Raw genomic sequence first — 23000 nt, forward strand, 5'->3', positions numbered from 1 at the left:
TTCTGGTAATGGGAAGTTGCAGTCGTGTGTTGCAGAGACTGATGGCTCCTCAGAGATCTTGCATTAAAATTCTTCCCAGAAAGCCAGATAGTGCGGGGTGTCCAGCATGCCAAGTCACTGAACTACATCTTTCAATTTTAAGACATGAATGAAAATATTTTGTTCTTTTAAAGCTTCTTTATTTTTCCCCTCACCTTCTCATCTGTTTTTATTCTATGTTTTGCCATGAAAAGGGAGGCAACAGAGGAAGAGTGAAGAAAAACAAAGCTGGAAAACAGTTTCTTGTTTTCTGTTTTTTACTGAAAAATTAGAAAAATTTGAGGGAGGGGGAGAAGAAAATGCTCATAAATTAATTTTGTTTTGAAGAAAACCACTGTTCATTAAAAAAAAAAATTGTTTTGACCAATTCTGTTCTTGTTTGAGCAATTCCACGCATGGAGAAAGAAGGCTGGTTTCAGAATTCAAGTTCTGGATCCATGGTTTGGCTCAACGCCTTCTTTCTAAATATGAATGTAGGTAAACATATATGAGCTAGAACAGTCATGGCAGAATAATGAGGCTATTTATTTGGAATAGCCCTTTTCCCCCCACCTACTTATGATGTGTTTAGCTTTCAATGACTAACTGGAATGATGATTAAGACCTCTGTCTGGACAGCAGCCGCTTGTCTTCACGGCTCATCTAACTTCCATCTCCACCGTAAATAGTTAGCTATATACAGTTTACCACATTTCTTCGAAGAAGGTTTTTGGACAGTCTTAACCTGGTTTTCCAGGAATCTCCTCTCCCTCTTACTTGGAAGGCATTATTGAGTGTAATGCCTTTCTCTTTCCATCCTTGTAAAACATCCCAAGGGTCCAGATGAAAGACTAGGCCCAATGATTCAACGCTGAACGTAAGCGCATTCAGTAACATCAAAGGGGGGGCCGGGGGGGAAGGGTGTTTATGACCAGGAAACTGTTGAACAGTGGGGCCTCCTTCATGTGCCTCTAGTTGTGGTCTCTCTTCCTATATCACTTTCGTTTGGAGATAAAGGACAAAGCCTGATGCACATGAGCCTGGGCTTTTGATGTAGTGCCAGTGTGTTGGGCTGCTATTCAGGAGACCCACATTGAGGGTCTGAGGAGAAATAGGAGCTGAAGCACATGTGGCTCATGGGAATATCTGTATGTGATCAAGCAGGTCAGATGAGCATCTTCTTTTGAAGCCCTCAAATAATTGTCTTCTCCTCAACTAATAATGCTTTTCTTTCTGTCCCAGTGGGGTGCACTGTGCCATTTTTCAACAATGCATGTATTTTTTTTTTTCCCCATTGAAATACTACGGGGTTTCATTTTTTTTTTTTTAATTAAAAACTGAATGTTTTTGAAAATTTCTTTTTCCCACATGAACATTTCTGTTGACTTGCAAAATCCTTTTTCTGTTAAAAGTGTCAGTAGTAGATTTTTAACCCATTCTAAGAAGCTTCCTCCTGTTAACAATGGCTAACCTTCTAAAATCCCATAGGAACTTTGTCCCCCTTTCCTTTGCTGAAAAATGGTGAATTCATGAAATTGTTTTTTGTCCACTCTTCTCCCTTAGCATTCTCTTTGAGTTTCCATAATTTTTTCACATCCCTGCAAAGCCCTGAACTTTGGTAAGAATGATATTTCTGAACCAGAAAAGCAACAGAAATTATACATACTGTTTGGCCTGGATTAAAGAGGTGATTTAAGCCAAGCCTAATCCATAAGGAAAAGTTCAATATAACTAAAGGCTGTCATGCTCATGTAGCTTTTTCAAGCCATCATATATAATTTAATAGCTTTGTAAGTAAGTCCAATGTACCATTCTGCAAGAACTTCCGAAAGGATCTCATTTGCTAATAAATGCCAAATAGTTCTTACTGACCCCCTTTGGTTTCTTCTCTATTAGATTTTATTATAGGACTTTTTACATAATGGGAGAACACAAACAGGAGACTTGGAGCCACAGTTTCAGAGCTCTTTGTTCTGGGGTTGGGAAATCAGTTTCCAGATGTGGACCATGTTGGCAGTTTTTTCTTTCTTTCTTTTTTTTCTTCCCTCCCCATTTGTGTGTGTGTGTATGTCTTTCTCTGTTGGCCAGGAGTGAGAGAGGGAAATTAAGATGATGAATGAAATCATGAAAATAATAAAATAACAATGGTCAAAATCCCCTTTGTTCATGAGTCATGACTCAGCTGAGGGCAGCAGCAGGAGCACTGCTGTGAGTCTGCTCTGATGTCAACAGCAGGCATCACTATAGGGACGCATTTAGGTACTTTTGGTGGAAGAGATGGGGTCTGGGGGATGCATGGAGCAATTTGCTAAGAAGTTAGAAGGATTCTTAGGTCCGTATTCTCTCCCACGCTCCAATTTCTTTGCGCTGCTCTGGAAAGACAACAGATCTCCCCAGCTGAGGATTTTCCCAGCATGGGGTAGTCCACAGATGGCAAAGCTGGCTTCTAAATTAACTTCCCACAGCACAGGGTGTGGAGGGGGTGGGCCGTCACCAGCTGATGGGGAAGAGAGCTGCTCTGAAAATGACTCCAAAAACCAGAGAGCTGGATGGACCCTTCTCACTTCAATGGTGCTCCGGCTACTGGGTGAATGCTCTAGGTGTTCATGTGAGTCAGCCTGTCTCCCTTCTTCCTCCTGCTTTTATCCTTTTCAAGGGAAAATTCAAAGTCTGCAGTACCACACAGAAGTGGCATTGTGTCCCTGCCCATTGCAATCCACGTGATCAGCTTCTGAAAGGGACCTCCAATCTGGCTGTTAAAGAAAGACCCAGGCCTGGAGATGTCTGCAGGACAGAACTTGAGCCTTTTGCCAGGGTTGCATGAATGAGAACAGTAGGATTAAGATGTATTAATGCTGTACGTGCTGTTGTGTCTATCAAGGCAATCTAGTTCTAGTCAGTGCCATCATTCCCATTGTTTTGCAGACATCCGTTTCATTCCAGCATAGGGAAGAACACCAAATTTTATCTAACAAGAAAGACATTAGTGAGGCTTTAGCCAAAGATCTCTAGGAGTGAGTTCTGAGTGAACTGAAAGAGAGGTCTTATGTATAATGGGGAGAGGATGAATTGCTGTGTGGCTATAATCTTTCTGTGTATAGGCACTTCCTTGTTGAATATTGAGTTCCCTAGAACAGTTTGGTGTTGACTGCATAGACAGCCTGGACAGATGCTGAAGGAAAAGGAGGGAGGGGAAGGGGGACCCAGCTCAGCTAACTGAATGTTTTTCTCTCTCAAATCACTGCTTTCAAGTTGTGGACACATCTGGAAGTAACAGCAAACACGTGTAGGCTGTGGTTTTGGAGGAGGGTAGATGAGATTCATATGCAAGGGAGGGTGCAATCCCTGTCCTGACAGCATGACCTTGGAGGCAATTGGAGACAAACTGGAGGCAGAGAAAGAACTCCCCAGATCAAAGAGATATCTCCATCCATCTCTGCCATCCTCACTGGAGGAGCTGGGAGGTTATTCTTGAATGTAATGGACATGCACAGACGTTGTAACACATGACTCACTCTGGTGGTTATAATGAGGTTTGCACCCCCTACTAGATGACAGATGAGACGCAAGGTTCAAGTCGGGTGGGTGATGGATGCTCAGAATAACCCTGACTCTGTCTTTACAGCTGTGGTTGCATCTAGGATATCCATCATAGCCTGGGAATCAAACTCTTTTACCCAAACTGGACACTTAAGAGTATGGTCACAAATAAAGTGCAGCTCTGAGCCCCTTCACTGGCCGTAAAGGTCGTTGAGTCAGAGAGTTTGGGAAGTATCAAGTAGCTTTGATACATAAGTAGATTTTTTTTTTTACTTCAGTCCTTTGTGGTTATAGGTTTCTAGGGGTAGAAACAAACTTTGGCCGTGGACTGGACTGCTAATCTATCTACCTTTACACAAGTTTTGTGCTACTATGCATCTTGGTGTGTGAGCTGCTTTCAAACGCAACGGTGGGCTGAACTCCATTGTGGAGTCCATGGAGTCTCTTGGCTAGTCCTGCTTTTGGAGATCTCGAGCTTTCTGCTTTAAGGATAGTTTCACTATTAAGATGTTTTTTCTTGGCTTTGTTTTTTTAGACTTATTAATATTCTGTTTAGACTGGTTTATTTCAGGGGGCCTCTTTGAGATTGATTAGCATTTTTTGCACAGAGGGTGAGTGTGTGTATGGCATTCTTGTTCTTATCATAGAAAGGTTCATTTAACAAGGAAGTCTTTCTAATATTCCCAGAGAGGACAGTAGGATGAGGTAACAAGTGAAACAGAAGATAGCGTTTGACTTTCTATCACAATCTTCCCTCTGATGTGTGTACACAGTCTTGTGATGTGATGGACAAGTGCCATATAATGGAGGCAAAAATTGCCAGTAAATGTTTGTGTATAAATAGCAAGAGTTTGCTTTTAGGTTTGATATCTTAGTATCTAGGGAAACAAGGAGGAACCTGATTTTTGCTGTGTCAATGTCTGTGTTTTCTGAGTGTTCTTTCCTTTTGCGCTGTTTCCTTTTGACTTTACAATGCTATGACAGAAGTCAAAAGAGCAAAAGAAGCAGAAGTGGTAGTTCACGAGATCACCACTAATTTCCAGCTAAATCGCTGGCTGGTATTTCTTACTGTGTAGACAGTTCTGAAGATCCAGTACCAGCAAATGAGAAACATGGAGTACAATGGGTACACGGAGTTTGGCAATATCCTTTTTATCCTTATAGAGGCTGAATCTGCATCTTGGTTTGTAAGGATAACTGAATCCTGGAGCTAGATTACTGAGTCTTTCAAAATCTCTTATCAGAATTAGTCCTTGAAAACTAGAAAGGCAGAGATGCCTGGTTTCCTTCACTGTCTATCTTGGTGGTACAGTAGTCAGAGGAAACATGGATGATACTTGAAAGCGTTAGCAGGTAGGAAGAACACTTAAGTGAAGTTGTAAGAAACCAGAAGGTAGCTCACCAAAGATATACAAACTGCATGAGCCTCCTCAGAGATGTAGCTAAAAAGGAGTCATCTGCATTTCATTTTTCTCATTTGTATCCAATCAGGAAACATTTCCTGAGGATCTGAATGGAGAATTAATTTCTCAGAGGAACTACTATTCCCTAAATCATATAAAAGAGGACACACAGTCCACGTCAATGAGCAGCCCAGCTTGGCCTTTGAGCATTTTCATGAGTTCTTTTTATCTTTGAGTTGAATAACTCCAATTGCATGGTAAGATGGAATGCTAGAATGAATGAAGAAGAAAAAGGAGAAACAATAACCTAAACCAAGCACTTATATTGAAAACAGGACCCAGGGAAGAACAAGTAACTGCTGGCTCTGTAAGCTCTCTCTCCTGGAAACTTCTTTCACCAATGAGACAATGTAGGAATAAAACAGGGGAGCGTTTCAGGTACCAAACACCATGTCGGCAGATGAATGGATGTAGGTATTGGAGATAGCATGACTGATCTTTACGTACAAATGTTACTCTGGGTTCATTTCCAAGAGTGGACTTCTGGAATTGGCATAGATATCCTGTGCTAGTTTGGTCAAGCAAGCAAATTAAGTACAGCCATCACTCCACCAGCAGTTCAGCTATATAGGACTTGCACAGGCTAGTTGTCCTAGTGTATGCATATCAGATGCTGTCAAAGCTCTGAGTTACCCAGCAGAAAGACTGGGGTGGTAATACTGTTAAAGAAAGAAAAGCAAGAAAGAAAAAAAAAAATACTACCAACAACCAACTAATTATCTTTAAAAAAAAAAAAAAAAAGATTTGATTTCTGCAAAACCAGCTGTGATGTCTGTCTGCTTTTCTCCTCACACCCAACACTGTTGAAGGTATGGGTGAGAAATCCATGTGGTGGTTTGAAATTCAGTATTTGCAATGTGCCTTGAGATGAGAATTCAGCCAGGCAACATCAGTGGTGGTTGTAGAAGCATCATTTCTTCAGCCTCAATAATGGGAAGACAAAAACCTCAGTACATGTGTTTCAGTAACCAATTGTTATTTAACAACTACTCAGTCTTATTTAATCCTCGAGTGCTAATAGAGGAGTGGCGACATGGTTGTTTAAAAATACAGTCTTTCCTTAAAATATTTTTTGAGGTTTATTAGTTAACAAACAAGTATATCTAATGGGTCATAAATAATGTGTCTGGGCAGACAACCGAAAACATAAAAGCAATCCATAGGCCAAATACCACCTCTGGTTATATTGTGTAACCCAATGGAGAAGATAAGTGTAAATGAGAACAAGACTCAGCCCTGTAATTGTAAATATATAGATTCATAGACAGCTCTGACCACAAAAAAGTGACTGAAACCCTCAAACTCCTAAATTTGTGCCAGATACCTTGGGGCTGAATTTCACATCCACTGTGGTGTGTTGTTTAGGGAGTGGACTCAAAGGAAAAAACATACCTCTGTCCTGAAAACCCCTGCCTTGAACTGGGCCAGCTGCCCAAATGTAGTGTGCTGTATCACGGCATCTCTGTCTATCCCACCACATTTGTCCTCCTGCAGTTTTTCTTGATCCTTTGCCTTTTTTCTTCCTCCCCTCAATGCCTTGGTTCTCTCTGGGTCTTGAACCTACTGAGATGATAACAGTGTCATCTTTGAACTTGAGTTGAAGTGAGTGCTCCCAGTTGTCGGTTTTGGCATTTTGTCCACAAGGAGCCTGTGGGTTTCATGCCAGTCCTGAGCTGCCAGCGGAGCATGTTGGCCGACTGTGCTTCCTCTGCTTATTAGGACACTTGATGTTTGGATCCCCAAAGCCACAACCTTTGCTGATCTGGCTCCATACAATGGTAGGAAAAAATGTGTGGTGCTACTCCCTTCAGGACTAATGCTGGCAATGAAAGAAAATTCCTGGATTTGATTGCTTGTCTATTTACTTATTCATTTACTTTTGTATTCAGCAGTGGGAAAATATTTTTGTCTTCCTCCTTGTCTTGTCAAATCACTTTATTAGGGCACCAAAGTGTAAAACTGGACTGTAATACTTTTTCCTTGTCCTGCACTGTCCTGGATTTCTCTTGGCCTTCAGCAAAATGCTACAAAAGTGGGAGAAGACCTAAGATGGCTTCCTTAGAAAGAAAGGGACACTCATCGTTGAAGGCCACCATATCTATTCCTTCACACCTGAGCTGCCCATCTGGCTTACTCCACCCATCCCCTTAGGACGTGGACTCCGGTCCCATAACCTGTCTGCTGCACGGTGAGGAGGAAACTGCCGGTGCTTGTGTTCCCTCTCTGAATGGAAAGGGCATGCCCTGCCACCCTGGCTCCTCGTGCTGCCTTCTGCTTTATCCTGTCTGTGAACTCCTGACCTGGATTGCTCCCTCTCCTTTTCCAGTTCCCCTCCCTCTTCCAGCTCCAGGACTGTCTCGTGTTTCTTGGAATCCAGCAGCGCAAGGGCTTCTTGTTGATTGGTATAAACAATCTTAAAGGTCACATTTTTTCCCCCCCTGCAGAGGGAGGGAGTGAGGGGGGTGGGCTAAAATAAAAGGCTTCTCTCAAATTAACAGCCACAACGATGTAAACATGGAAGCCTAAAGGAGCTGTTCACCAGCAACATGTACTGTGCCAGAGAAGCCCCTCGGGGCTTGCTTGGGAAAGAAAATGTGGGCACAAGATGTGGCATGCTTCTGCGGCTCCTTGGGAGGGAGGTGCCAGGGCACAAGGGCAATCACTCCCTGCTTTTGAATGGTGACATCTGATTTGAGCAGCTGTGTTTGTGCCTGGGCTGGCACTGGTCATCCCGCTAAGCCGGAGGAGAATGCAGAAGTTATGGTGCCCCTGGCTGAGAGCAGAGGGGGCAGGAGACTGGCACGGTCTGGAGCCCTGGGATAGCTGCTAGAGTTTTACTCAGCCAGACCCTGGGTACGATCCAGTTTCTAAAGCAGGTTGTCCACCTTTGTGGACTTCAGCAGGAATTGGGTCAGGGCCCTGTCTGGGGAGAGGCTTGAGGAACACACACATAAAGCAAACGTTGGTGTTCAGTCACCTGCTTGGAGCTTTTGGCAAAATCGCAGACCAGATCTCCAGAGGTTTAGTAGCTTGGTTTTGCGAGCTAGAATATGGCAGGGAATCACATTCTTGACCAACCTGGCTGCGCCAGGAAAACCCTCTGTAGATGCAGCCTACACCAGAATGAGAATCCCTTGACCAGCTTAGTTTATATAATCTAGAAAGATGTTTTGAATGCAAAATGGCAGTACCTCTTTTTGTCTTTGTGAATTGTATAGTGTCTAAAAGATTTTGTGTGTTTAATTCTTCCTAGCACAGTCCTGCTTGAGAGGGTTTTTTTTAAGACTGCCCTGTGCTGCTTGTGAGTTGTTCTCCTCTGGTGTGACCAAGGGAAGTAGGAATGACGTGGGACGTGACGTGACTCAAGAGCTGTTGCCTCCTTGCCGAGGCTTCAGAACTGAGCAAGCCAAAGAACTACATTTCATAACTGTCCCATATCTCTGGCATACCTGAGCAGAACTTTGAATCCCAACAAAGTTCCCTGTGAATTAGAAGTTTATGCAAATTCAAGGGGAGAACTTCATAGAAGAGAAATCCATGGAGATTGCTAAGTGCATAGTGATTACATTCTTCTCAAGAAGTCCCTAAGCAAAAAAATTGTTGGATGTGAGGAGAGCACTGGAGGAAAGTATTAAATATGTCTGCTGTGTTTTATTTCTCCTGTGGTGTCGATTGTGGCCACTGTGGGAGACAAGATACTGAATTAGATAAACTTTCAGTCTGACTGAGTAAGGCCACAGCTTTCTGTGGCTTGATCCAGGGATGCAACGAGGAAGGCTAAGGCCCGTTTGGAATTAAATCTGGCTAGAGATGTCAAGGACAGCAAGAAGGGCTTCTTCAAATACATCAGCAGTAAGAGGAAGACTAGGGAAAATGTGGGCCCTTTGCTGAATGGGGTGGGTGCCCTGGTGACGAAGGATGCAGAGAAGGCAGAGTTACTGAATGCCTTCTTTGCTTCAGTCTTTACTGCTCAGGCCAGCCCTCAGGAACCCCAGATCCTGGAGGCAAGAGAGAAAGTCTGGAGAGAGGAAGACTTTCCCTTGGTGGAGGAGGAGTGGGTTAGAGATCATTTAAGCAAACTTGACACCCACAAATCCATGGGCCCTGATGGGATGCACCCACGAGTGCTGAGGGAGCTGGCGGACATTATTGCTAAGCCACTCTCCATCATCTTTGAAAGGTCATGGAGAACAGGAGAGGTGCCCGAGGACTGGAAGAAAGCCAATGTCACCCCAGTCTTCAAAAAGGGCAAGAAGGAGGACCCAGGGAACGACAGGTCAGTCAGCCTCACCTCCATCCCTGGAAAGGTGATGGAGCAGCTCATCCTGGAAGCCATCTCCACGCATGTGGAGGAAAAGAAGGTGATCAGGAGTAGTCAGCATGGCTTCACCAAGGGGAAATCATGCCTAACCAATCTGATAGCCTTCTATGATGGAATGCCTGGCTGGGTAGATGAGGGGAGAGCAGTGGATGTTGTCTACCTAGACTTCAGCAAGGCTTTTGACACTGTCTCCCATAGCATCCTCATAGACAAGCTCAGGAAGTGTGGGTTAGATGAGTGGACAGTGAGGTGGATTGAGAACTGGCTGAATGGCAGAGCTCAGAGAGTTGTGATCAGTGGCACAGAGTCTAGTTGGAGGCCTGTAGCTAGCGGTGTCCCCCAGGGGTCAGTACTGGGTCCAGTCTTGTTCAACTTCTTCATCAATGACCTGGATGAAGGGACAGAGTGCACCCTCAGAAAGTTTGCTGACGATACAAAACTGGGAGGAGTGGCTGATACGCCAGAGGGCTGTGCTGCCATTCAGAGAGACTTGGACAGGCTGGAGAGGTGGGCAGAGAGGAACCTCCTGAAGTTCAACAAAGGCAAGTGCAGGGTCCCGCACCTGGGGAGGAATAACCCCATGCACCAGTACAGGCTGGGGGTTGACCTGCTGGAAAGCAGCTCTGCCGAGAAGGACCTGGGAGTGCTGGTGGACACCAAGTTAAGCATAAGGCAGCAGTGTGCCCTTGTGGCCAAGAAGGCCAATGGTGTCCTGGGCTGCATCAGGAAGAGTGCTGCCAACAGGTGGAGGGAGGTGATCCTCCCCCTCTACTCAGCCCTGCTGAGGCCACATCTGGAGTACTGTGTCCAGTTCTGGGCTCCCCAGTACAAGAGGGATGTGGCACTACTGGAGCAAGTCCAGCGAAGGGCTACAAAGATGCTTAGGGGACTGGAGCATCTCTCTTATGAGGAAAGGCTGAGAGCGCTTGGCCTGTTTAGCTTGGAGAAGAGAAGGCTGAGAGGAGATCTTATCAACGTGTACAAGTATCTGAAGGGAGGGTGTCGAGAGGATGGGACCAGACTCTTTTCAGTGGTGCCGAGCGACAGGACGCGAGGCAATGGGCACAAACTGAAACACAGACACTTCCATCTTAACACGAGGAAAAACTTTTTCACTGTGAGGGTGACAGCACTGGCACAGGTTGCCCAGAGAGGTGGTGGAGTCTCCTTCTCTGGAGATATTCAAAACACGCCTGGATGCAGTCCTGTGCAATGTGCTCTAGGTGACCCTGCTTGAGCAGGGGGGTTGGACTAGATGATCTCCAGAGGTCCCTTCCAACCTCAGCGATTCTGTGATTCTGTGATCCCATCTCTGAAGAAAACAACAAGACACAACTTCTTGCTGTGTGCAGTAGGGAGTATAACAATAAACCTGCCCACTTTGGCTGGTGGACCTAGGCAAGCCAGGCCAGATGGAATTCCAGGATCCCAGGTCTGAGAAAGGATTTTACATGTTTCCTTAGCAAGTTTTCTAAGGAAATGAGCTATATGCAGTTGTAATCTGTGTATGAACTTGTGCTCCTGCTTGTATATCTGCCCCTCCTGTATATCTGTCCCTCCATCTCCTTCTATGGGACTTTTTAGCTGTTTTTAAGCTAATTTGGAAAGGTGGTAGAGATCTCGAAGATAGTGCAGTTCCTACAAGTAAAACAAAACTAATCTCGGCACTTACTCAGATGTAAAAAATCACGCAGGGAGGAGATCTTATGAATGTCCCAACCATGGGAAAAGTTTTTTGGACCCAAGAAGTATGTAGAATACCAAGTTTCATTAGTTCTACTGCTATTTCGTATTTGTTCTATTTCCATGGACCCCTGCTTATCCAGGTTCAAGCCTGGAATGGAAGCAGAGAGTTAGAAACAGCAGGAAAACATTTATTTTTTGATTTCTATTACAATAGATCTTAGATGCCCAAACAGAGATCAGAGTCCCATTGTCTTGGGTACTGTCCATGTTATACACAGTAATAGATGATCCCTGATCTGAAGTGCTTAAAACATCAAATGAAGACTGAGAAGGGAAACTGGGTCACCCGCTCACATGTCAGGTTAGCAGCCAAGCTGGACTTGGAACTCAAGGCTCTCTTGAGCATGAGCTCTTGGGCCATGCTGTTGCAGCTGCCCTTGCACCAACTTCTCAAAGGTTTGCCCAGATTCAAAAGCTCAGTTACCCACTGATGATACTGCCTTGGATTCTGAAATTAATGCTTGAAAAAAAATTAGGTGCCAGGTATTTTCATCTGTGTCTAAACCAAAAATAACTGCTTAAAATCACTCTTGCCTCACAGAACTTTGTTAGATGCTAAACAGTCATTTTTTTCTTCTGTGAGGTGGGAAAGGAAGGGAGGTGACAGGGTCGAGGAGATAATGTCCTTGTGCTTCAAATGATGTGAGAATTTTAACTATTGTCTGCTTTGTTGATCTGTTGCTAATGGGCAACAAACTTCGGTCATGTTCCCAAATGTTGAGCACTTGAGGGATGAGATCACACTGTCTGAGGGTCGTTTGCTGATACATCACCTTTGTTTAAATTCCTAGCGTATTATGGTTTCTAACAAAAAAAAAAAAAAAAATGCAAGGGAGAACTATTGGTGGTCCAGAGTGACTGTTAATGCTGAGTGTGTCTCAACACAAGCCCTAAAACCGGGCAAAATTCCTCAAGTTCTAAGTTTTGTTATAAATTGGGGCCTGATAAGAACTTCAGGGAGGTTCATTGAACATTTAGTGAATGGTTGGAGTGGAAGGACTCCAAAACAACTGAGAAATAAATGGATTATTTGATAGTCTGGTCTTCAAATTCTTCCAGGCTATTCTTACTAAAAATAAGTTTATTCAAATAAACACTTTAAGGAGAATGGCGTTTTTCATAAGTGATAAACTGTTGTAGAAACTGAAATTCTAATCTCAAAGAGGCACTCAGGAACCCAAGTCACATAAGCACTTCTCAAAATTTGACTTAGTTTTAGCAAAGATTTCTGAAGGGCATTTAATGCTTTGAGAAAAATGCTTTTTTGTCAAGCACCAGTGTCTTTTAACAGATACACAGTGAGTAGGATTGATCTGAGATCTTTCTCCTAATGGAAAAGTTAACTTTTTATTGAAGAAAGAAGCAAAAAAATTTTTTTCCTACCATTTTTTACCATTTCTGAATGTTTAGTTTCAAACAATAAGGAGAGGTGATGTGTTCTGTGACGCATCTCACCTCATCACACACTTCTTTATGTCAAAGATGTCCACAGGAAATCTTCAGCCAGACCCTAATATTTGGTGTGCTTCTTCTCTAATTCCACTGCACTAATATAGTCCAAGTGGTAGAAGCAGGTGGTCTGAACCAGACCTATTCTTGTTAAAACTCTGACTACTAAGCATTGGCTTTTCTTGACTGGAGTGCAACGGGAAACCGTTTGGAGAAGTCTGTGTACATATTTTCATAAGAAATGTCATGCTTAGGGGGAAGTGTGGATCCGCAGGATACAGAGGCAAGGCAGCCTACTTCCCCCATTGCAAAGCTTCTCTTTTTCGTAAGCAGTCCCTCCCCTGTGTCCTCGCAGGACTTGGGTCACGCTCCAAATCCCATCCTGTCCCGCTGCTTCCTGCCCTTTCACCCATCACCAGAATGATAAAACACCCGTCCAAAGGCTTTGCGGAACTGATTGCTGTGCTATACTTTTTAAAATAAAAAGTCATGTTCCAAAGGCTGGTCTTTAATTTGTTTTTGTTCATTGATGGTACGGGCTGGGAATTTCAGAGGGGCCATACCAATGTGAGATGCCCAACAACTTGAGAGTTTCAGTGTCTAAAATCCTTTGTGCTCCTTTGAAAAATCCCAGCCTCTGTCCCTAGATTTTGTTGCACAGACTGCTGTTGAGCAACATGAGAAATGATTTGGGACTGTCATGTTTATACCAACAAAAACGTCCCCTTAAGGAATGGATCATTCAAATTTAGGGTTTTGGATTGCTAGATTCAAGCTGAGAAGTTCGGACTGCTAACTTCATACAAGCAGAGGAAACTGCCCATAGGAATAGATCACCTAGATGTGGATTTTCTTGCATCTTTGAAACATCTGACCTTGATCAGTGTTGGAGTCGAGATATCGAACTGGAAAGACAGTGGTTCTCTCCAGTTTGGTTGTTTTTATGTTCCCCTAAATCCATATTTTGTGGGTCCAGTAGGAAAAGATGGTTTGTGTAATATTTCTGTTCATAGCAAGCTATGGGGCTGCTCCTAGGAGCTAAGTTGTCATAGAAATGTTACTGTAGCTGTGATTGTCTAAGGATATAAGCAAGGAGAGTTTTGTAGGGAGGTCAGCAGTATCAGTTGGACTAATAAAAGATACTACCTCTGCCTTCAGACCTTGCTTCACTTAATAAACCAAGGCACTCCTAGGGAAAGTTAAGCAACAAAGAATTCTGAGCCTTGAAAAAATAGCTGCTGATTTTCAGTACAGCAGTGGGGACTGTAAGGGACACACTATGTCATGCAATAGGCCAGGCCTGCAAGGAGAGGGGATCTGGGCTGCTTGGTTTATGCATTTCAGCTCAAAGAAGGAGAAATCTGCTCTTTGAGCTGCTGAACGCTGGGGAAGGTGGGAACATAGCTATCATCATGGCCGTGTCTTGTAATCTTCAGAGCGAGAGTGCTGATTTGAGAGGAGAGTTTTAACCAGCAAGGTATGAAGGGAATAACTTGCCAAGATACATTTCATGGTTGCTTTCCCTGTATTAACACTCTTCCCTGCCTAGCTCTTGCTCTTTTCCTGGTGTGTGCTTAAGATTGTGCTTTGAGAGTTAGAGAGCTGAAGGTTTAGAGAGGCAGCGATTGGGGGATGTCAAGAGATGATAAAGGTGCTTTATGTGTCAAGCTGCAGTATAGAAATGTGCTTGTCTTCCACTGCTGGTATCTTTGAGAGGAGGGTATGAAGATCCCCCCCCTCCCCCCCCAGCTTCTCCCATGCTCTTCAAGCACCTGGCAATTCCCCCATGCCCCTGAGATCAGGGTTCCCTAGATGCAGCACAAGTGTCTTGTGGCTTCTGAAAGTCTCCTGGATTTCTGGGGCCAGCTGGGTACACTGAACAGCTTTCTCTCAGTTTCTTATGTCATCTCTTAAAACTCTGAGTGTGTTTATAATGCAGTCTGTGATGGGTTAATCTGGAGACAGCATGTCTCTGGCAGTACCGCATAATTACCTTGTATTAATCTTTGATACTTTGCCTTGGCTCAACCGTAAGCAAATTCTGTGTCCTTTCGCTCTGTGCTGCAGTCTGGATCAACCTATGAGCAGAGTCAGGAGCTGACATACTGCCAGTGTACCTGGTGGCCACCCATTTCCACCATCTCCTTAGAGCCCCTCCTGCCCATTTCTCCATCCCTCCCTGCCCCTTGCAGGGCAGAGTCCCGTCTGTGGCCCTGTTCTGGCTGAGCATGCCGAAGGAGACAAAGCCTCCTCCCGCATAGCTTGGGCATAGCTCAGCCACATTCTTCAATGAGTGTTTTTTCCCCAGTGACCTTACTCTACAGCTCTGGTGGTCAGTTGAGTATTATGCTGCGAGCTTGTCCGCATTCCTCCACCCACTCAGCCAAGCGCTGCCCGCTGGGAAGGGGCGGCAAGGCAATGAGGAATCTGAGCGGCTGGGGACTTATTCAAGGGAAACAGAAATTCCAGCCCTTTGGGACTGTTTTGCCCATCACTTCTTCAGCGACAGGGAGGTTGGAGCAGCTGTGTGAAAAGGGTCTGACCGCTGCGGTTACCACACAGCCGGCACTGACAGGCATTCTCATGGCAAGCCAGCAGACTCCCCTGGTTGCCACACTGCTGACTCTTTCCTCGCACTGAGAGGAAACCCCAAGGAAAACAGCCTGGAGAAACCTTCTCGGAGCGGTTGCCACTTGTCATGTTTGTGGGGGCCTTGCAATAACAGGTTTAGTTCGTCAGCTCCCCCTTTGAAGGCTGTAAAAGCTGCTCAGCTAAGGATCTTTAAACATTGTAATTCATGTAGCTCACTGTTTTTGGGAGCCTTTTACGTTTGACCGCTTAATGTGCAACTTCTAAAATAACAGTCTTATTTTTATATATACATATATATGTATGTATGTGTGCGTGAGAGAGAGACTAGACATGAGCAAGATAGGGAGTTGTAATGCAGATGGTTTTTCAGCTCCTGAGCCAACTCAGACTGATTACAGTGGAGGAAGGTTTGTACAGTAAGAAGAGAAGGTTAGAATCTTCCTATTTTATTATTAACATGGTTAGATTTGTAATGTTAAGGATTTGTCAAGAAATGACTAAGTCAGGAAAATTTATGATTCTCATAGCTCACTCAGCCACTCTGCACATCCTGTACATTTTCTGACATACTTCCAACAGCATAAATATTAATAGAGTAATACTGACATTTAGGGCCTGATCCAAGTCTCATTAAACTCAGTGGAAACACTCCCATTGTCTTCAGTGGAAGATGGATCGTGGTCTTGAAAAGGAACAAAGGGGGAGAAAATACCAAGTGGGGCTTCGTGTGGCTAAATAATGTTGTTATCAAATCAGAACTCCTCCACTTCCTGACTCTGAGCATTTTGCTCTGTGACCTTTAACGTTAAATTATTGCCAAAACAGGAAGAAGAAATTAAGGCTTGATAAGGGTTGAGATGGTCACAGATTTTACCAGCCTCACTGATGGAATGTGACAATTTTTTCAATGGGAATGAGTTGGGCGTGAATTGTTCATCAGTCGTTTTGATTTATTCAGTCTTTCAGCCCCATAGTTTGGAGTGGCAGGGATTACTAGAAACTCTGCAAAAGAAATTCTTTCTCCCACATAGTTTATAACCTCTGCAGGAGTATAAAGAGTTACAGAGAGAGGATTAGCTATTGTAAAATGGCTCCATTTACTTCATTGAAGAGGTAGCCCAGAATCATCTCTGTGGATACCATGCGAGGATCTATTGCAAAAGCTTTTTTGGCATTGAAATCTCTCTACTTTTCTAGATCAAAATCTTTTCCCCAAACCTTTCTGCACAGCAATTAGTTACAGCTGTGTTTTGCAAAGCCACCTAGGGAATTTGGATGTCCAGTTCCCATAAAGTTTAATGTGAATTAGGTTTCCAAATCATTTAGGCAGCTTTGAAAGTTCAGCTAAGTTAGGGCTGGAACCTACTGATTTCAGCACAGTTCTGCAAATAGAACCCCAGCATCTCTGGATGACAAAAAAGGGAAATACAAGTTTTTGTCATCACCTTGCAGAACACAGGGCTTGGTGAAACAGCTAGATCAGAGCTCACAGCACTTGCGAAAGTCACACTTCATGTCAAAGGAAACAAGTCAGTTTTCAAGTATTCCCCATGATTGTTAGGACCAAATTTCCAAAAGAGTCCCTCTTTGCACCTAAATACAGGCCAGGTGTCCAAAGGCCCCCTTTTCTGAAATGACAAATATGGCATCTCAGTGCACTGAGTCCTCCTGGAAATCTGGTCAAGGATGGAGTGACCATCTAAGATGCTGTACTCAGGAGTACCTGGAGAGTTACAGGCCAGATCAAGCGTGTAGGGTGTCTTTTCCTTGGAGAGGTTATCAGTGAACATGTGAACATTTCCAACCACAGCCACCCCCAGACCCTCCAGTTCCCTTACCTGCCTCCTTAGGAGGTTAATGTCCTGTCTGTGTAGTACCAGTTACATGTAGGCAGCCTGTCATCTCTGCAGTTTGAGGAAGATATATAGGGAGTAACAACTGGAAGAGCCGAGTGGAATAGCTCATGAATCACAAGAGCAAAAGCTTCGACTTTCCTTTGGTGTCACAGCACTCTCTTACACTTTGGCTCCATCATGTGAGGGGTGGATATGGCTCTTAGGCACCAAGTTCTACAGAGGTAATACCTTCTACTATTTTCAGAATATGCCCCAGGAGACAGAGTGGGGGAGAGGAGGGAAAGGAGAGAAAGCACTTTTAATGCAACTAGCTGATGCAGAAGCCTTGTGGAAAGGCGGTTACACTGCAGATTTCTCAGAAAAGAAACACTTCAGAAATATTTCCTGTAGCCACACCAGGGGTCTAAGAAATCTTAGCCAACAGTTTGGAGTCACATTAGTAAACAAACATGTACCAGAAAAAAAATTGAGAAATAGGTCTGAGGCAACTTGGACAACCAGCTTTCCAGTGCTAGTTTCCCATTAAATTCAGTAGCCAAAAGAGCAATAAACCAAAGAGTTCCCCCTTAGTAAAACCAGAAGCAGTTGTTTATAATCAGTCCTCTTTGGAGCCTCCAACATTGTAAAACTAAAACTGCAGTGACCTGAGTGAATGTAAAGATTTTACAGGGCCACAAGGTATATGTGTGTTTGCAGTTCTGTAATACAGAGGAAAAGCCAACTGAAGGGCTTGAACCAATCTACCCACATCTTCTGTTTGAACGCTGTGCTGTCGTGCATGATAGCCATCAAAGGAGAGGAATGGTATGTTGCCACCATGCTACACTGTTTGAACTCTCGTCCCCCTATCGGCAGTAGTTCTCTGCCAGGCTACCAAGTATTTTTAGTTTGCCGCAGCTCCATGACCTTGGCTCTGGCGTGCTCATGAGGTTCCTTAGCTGTCATGAAATTAGCAGATACTGGAGAAAGTGGTGTGGGATACTTGGGGAGGGCTTTCTACCCAGGCATGACCCAAGAAAAGTGTTTTTACACTGCTGGTTGATTGGTGTGAAGTACCATAGAGAATGCAGAAGTACTGATCTCCCATAGTCATTGGAAAGCTGATGGCCTTCATATAAATACCAATGACGGCTGGATGCTCTAGGCCAAATCCCACTCTGGTGACTCTTGTTATCAAGCACTGTCCTACCATTTAGCTCCAAAAGAATGTCCTTTTCGTCTCCTATAAAAAGCGGTAAGGTTTTTTGAAAGTGCTCCAAAATGACTGACGTGATCCAGCCGTTCTGTCCAATGGGTGCAAGTGCTTACAGGAAGCCTTAACCTGCTCCCAGGAAAAAAGGTCAGTGTGGCTCAAGGACTCAGTGCTTGGTGGCTCTTTTTTCAGCTGTACTTAAGTAGGAAAACTCCTTTACTCCTCAGAGAGCTAGAGGGGAAAAGAAATGGACCGGTTTGATCAAAAGGCGCTCTGTGAATGCCAAGTGCTGCTGCCCTGCTGTAAGGCCGCACAGTTTGGAGCTATGCCATAGTGCAATTTGCCCATATCCTCTTGCCTGAGTGGTGCTAACATGAAATTAAAGTCCCGTTTCCCCACCGCACTTTGCATTGTTTCCCATGCTCTCTTTTTTTCTCTTCCTGTCAAATATTTAAGTGGAGATTACCTTTCTGATGGTGTGCCAAGCAGCATTCCAGCTCCTTTACTCTGCCCCCGTTGGAAAAAGAAAGGCTGACCCCCATTTCCATAACCAAGGAAAGGACAGGTAGGCATTGTTTGTGTTCCCAAGCATGCCTGTTTTTCTCAGATTCACACCCAGGGAAGAGAAATGATGCTGTTATTCAGAGGAATTACCCCAGTGACCCCAGCAAATGCAGTAGCAACAACAGTGAAATGGGTGGTATGAACTGACTGCTTTTTGGAGATGGACCTTTGGCTTTGGCTACTTTCTTCCCTCACCCTCTTCCTCTCCCCTCTCTCCCCACAAGATTTCCCTGTTTTCTTGTGTTTGAGACACGTCAAACCCTGGAATAGCCCTCACAGGCATTAGTCACCAGTGATTAAAATAGTCACTAAGAGCAGGCAAGAGCCTGCAATGATTTGTGCTAAATTGGGTGTCTCTCTGCTTGTAGCAAGGGTTGTTAATTTGCAAACCTCCCCTGTTATTATCGTTGTTTTTATTAATAGCGCCATGGGGCTCCAGCTGACATTAAAGTTTTATTTCATCCGCTGCTGTACAAAAGAGAGAAAGAGAAGAGTTTGTAGTCTAAGTGGACAAGAGAAAAATTAGGAGAACTGAAGGATTATCTGACCATGGAGGTCCCATCCAAGGTCATACTGGAAAGGGAACTGGCAGGCCTTGGAAATTAGCTCAGGCCTTCCTGGTGCTGGGTGACCATCCTTCACCTCTGCACTGTCAGTAGTGCAGTCTGTGGCCAGTGAGGCCCTTCTGCCATGCAGGCGTAGCCACAGCCAAAGCGAGTGGGCTGCTGGGGGTGAAGGGATGCTCCTAGGAAACAACAGACTGTTAAAAGACAGAAAAATCATAAAATCAGAATAAAAAGGCTACATTGCTGGGGTTTATGTGTTAATGAACTAAACCAAAAAAGGTGCAAATTTCAGTTTGGTCAGGAGAAGTATCCAAAACTGTAATAACAAAAGCGTACCTGCGTTTCCTCACCTATAAAATGGAGGCAGTAGTCTGACCTCACAGGGACTACGTATGGTTTAAGTGTTCAATTTTATATATTTACATGATTCTTGACCGCTCCCAGTAACCTAAGTGGAAAGCGCATGTGTTAAAAAGGAGGACTGATGTAATATAGTGATCTAATTTATTAGTCTCATGTCAAGTTCCCCCATAATCATTAGTCTATATAATGGTGAAGAGTCTCATTTCTAGTACCTAAAGGAAGCTAAAGGAATTTACCCCATATTTTAGCCCATTAACTCCAGTAGCAAAAAAACCCAACCCTGCGGTTTTTATTGCTCGAAGTTTTGGGTTCTATCCTTGCTGATGGTTCATGGATAATACATGTCTTTGATCCAGAATGGAAATTGGAAATCTTTTAAGAGCAACTTAAGTCAGGCTGCAAAGAATATCAGATCTTTTCCCTTTGTATATCTGCTCCCAGCTGAGAGGAAGTAACAAAGAATGTGTTTAAAATCAATGGAATTAGTCAAACTTCTTTGACTCATAATAAAGATTTGGATTTGGGGGAACTTTAAGTGAAGGTTTGGCTCTGATTTTGTTTTGTCTGAAATAGTCATATATCTGTAACTGTATAATAAACTACAAGATATAAGCAGGATTGCCAGAGGTTTGTGTTGCTCAGCAGTATGCATCAGTCCCAGGGCACTTACTGACAGTAATAGCGGTTACTTTATCCAAAGAGCACATTCCTAAGTGTCGGCTGTGAATTTGCATGTTAATGTGTAGTAAATTGAGCTGAGTGGGGAAATCAACCTGTGGTGGGCTTAAATACAGCAGTACATCAGTTGAGGTAATTGCCACCAGATTAAAAATGTAAACGCTTTGCTCATGGTAAAACAGATCTGTGATTCAGGAAAGCAGCTAATAAGGCATTTAACACTGAGATGCGATTAGTTTCCTTGTCATTGACAAGGATCAAGCATGGATTTAAAGCAGAGTGTCTTTTTTGAATAACACAAGCACAAGCACGAGGGAAACTTTGTACCAATACATGAGTGTGGAGTGCAGAGAAAGTTGATTTATGAGGATCAAGAAGACTTAAGAGTTGCTGTAAATTGCTGTGCAGGGGAAAAATTAACTGAGGGTGGGCTGTGAAAATCAGTCAAAACATCTCTTGTGTTTAGACAATGTATTTTAATTTTTGTGAAGATGTCACAGGATAAAGAGTGGACATTTGGTTGCTGGCTCCTCTGGCAAGCAGAGTGGAGTTTTCGTTTTGGTTTTAGTAACTTCATGGAGTCAGAGGTGGCAAAAATGAAAATGGAGGTGGCAGGACTCGTTCCTCAGCTGTGGGACTCAGAAGGGCTGTGACTGCAGTGGAGTTACGCCGATTTGCTGACGTTGAGCATCTCACCCATTCATGCTATTGTAGCTTGGACTTTGGGGTTTTACCTGTCTGGTGGTTTAGCTCTCACTTGGTTACTGAGAACCAAGGATGTGAAGAATCTGTGAAGCAGCAAAAATACCTTTTTATTATACACTTCCAAAGAAACAACCTCAAAATACTCTGAGAATCTACCCTGGGGAATGGCACTCCAAATCTCCAATTAAGATACTGCCATGGCACCTCATTTTTGAGAGTTAAGAGCTCTCTTTAGATCCTTCCCAAGCCACATCCCAGCTACAGACTTTCTTCCTTGAATACCCTAGATGAAAATAAAAAGAAAGAAAGAAAGAACGAACGGACGAACAAACCCAGCCCACTTTCCAAATGCTGCTCAGTCTGCACTGATTATATAACATGATTGATAAAGTTGAGGAGTGAGCTGAGGTCAGAGCCTCAGGATGCAGACTCCCTGTGTGATGAAGGAGCTTTTTGTGTGTATGTATGTGCGCATGGGGGAAGAGGGTTGTGTTTGTTTCTTGAAAATCCTCAGACACTCTCCAAAGAATTCCAAATTTAAAGCAGTGTAAAATGCTCCATCAAACATGTTTTACAGTCTTGACATCACAGCCTGTTAACTCTACCCCAATGGCTGTTTCTGAGAGTTTTGAATAATCTCTTGATAGTGCTTTCCTTGCTGCTGAGTGGAGTCTTCATGGAAACTGCGGACAGTTGTTTTATAGGCTTGTCTGGATGGGGAGCCTTGGTGGAGGCTGCTTCACCCAAGGTCATGCAACACTTGTAAAATATATTTGGCCTCCAAAAGTAAACAAGATAGATAAATATAATTTGGCCATTGTGTGAGGCAGGAGTCAATGAAGTGGCTGGTGCCAAGGAATTGCTTTCAAACTGAACGACTTACTCAGCATAGACCACTTCTGGTGTGGAGGTGTTTTTCTGAAGCTTTTCTTGTTCCTCCACAGTACCCAAGAGGTGGGACCAGGCACGCTGGAAACCGGACGAGAGATTTCTGCTACTGATCAGATGGGAAATCGCTCTCATGGATGGATCACGCGTCCCTCAGAACTGGTGAGCCCTTGAGTTTGGTGATCATGCGGTTTGCTTACATAGAGGCACTGTGTCCTGATCTGGCACCTGTGGTCTGCTCGTTGTGGTAGTGAAGGAAAACAGACTTGGACTTGCTGCAGGTCTACTTAGGGTAGCTCTGTTGGATGTCAAGTGTTTATTCACTGCACCAACATCACATCTTGTATGAAATATCCAAGACTAGGGTTTTCAAACCTGCCTTAAAGACTTGGGAACTGGAATCCCACTGATTGCCTGGGTCTAGATGTGATACTGGTGCAGCAGAGTGAAAATGCGCTATGATCGGACATGAGCTCAGCATCACTGTGTCCCGACAGGAAAATAAACATCTCAGCTTTGTCTTGCTGTTTGTTTTCCAGCAATATCTTGACACAAAACCTTTATCCTGTGGCATTTCTTCCTTTCTACAAATAAACAGAATGCAGGGGAGAGGAAATATGGCCAAATGCTGTAATGGTAGGAGCAATAGGATGAAACTAGACATGGCAAAGTTGCAGTTCAGTCTGAAGGAAGAAGAGTTATTATGTGTAACGTTTCAGTCATGGCTAGGACTCAACTGTGGTGGAGCTGTTGTAGTCATAAAGAGACAGTTCCTGCCTTGAATTAATTTACAGTCTAGAGAGATGACAAGTGAGATATGACAAGTATTATAATCTTTCTTTAGGGGGAGAATTTGGGTATGAAGCGTGAAAATTTTGCCTTTGTAAATCAGCAGGACCTTTATTGCAGCTAGGACTAGAATTTCACTGTAAGCTATTTGTTCAAGAATCATGTGGTGTGTCCCATGTTAGTGCCTTACCTGTCCTTCTGCGTGTAGTCCAGTGTGGACATTTAAAATGAGAATAATCATCATAAAGTAAATATTCACTTTAGAGTTAA

At 43.8% G+C, this 23000-nt stretch overlaps 1 long non-coding RNA gene across 2 annotated transcripts in view; it reads left to right on the forward strand.

Moving 5' to 3' along the window:
- LOC136991976 (uncharacterized) overlaps positions 1-23000 on the forward strand; it is a 212653-nt gene that overhangs the window by 91812 nt on the left and 97841 nt on the right. For both annotated transcript variants that reach the window (XR_010884001.1, XR_010884000.1), the window contains exon 2: positions 21998-22103. This is a non-coding gene — a long non-coding RNA (uncharacterized lncRNA). The remainder of the gene's footprint in view (positions 1-21997; positions 22104-23000) is intronic.

Source organism: Apteryx mantelli, chromosome 4 (genome assembly GCF_036417845.1).
Source record: "Apteryx mantelli isolate bAptMan1 chromosome 4, bAptMan1.hap1, whole genome shotgun sequence".
NCBI classification, from domain to species: domain Eukaryota; kingdom Metazoa; phylum Chordata; class Aves; order Apterygiformes; family Apterygidae; genus Apteryx; species Apteryx mantelli.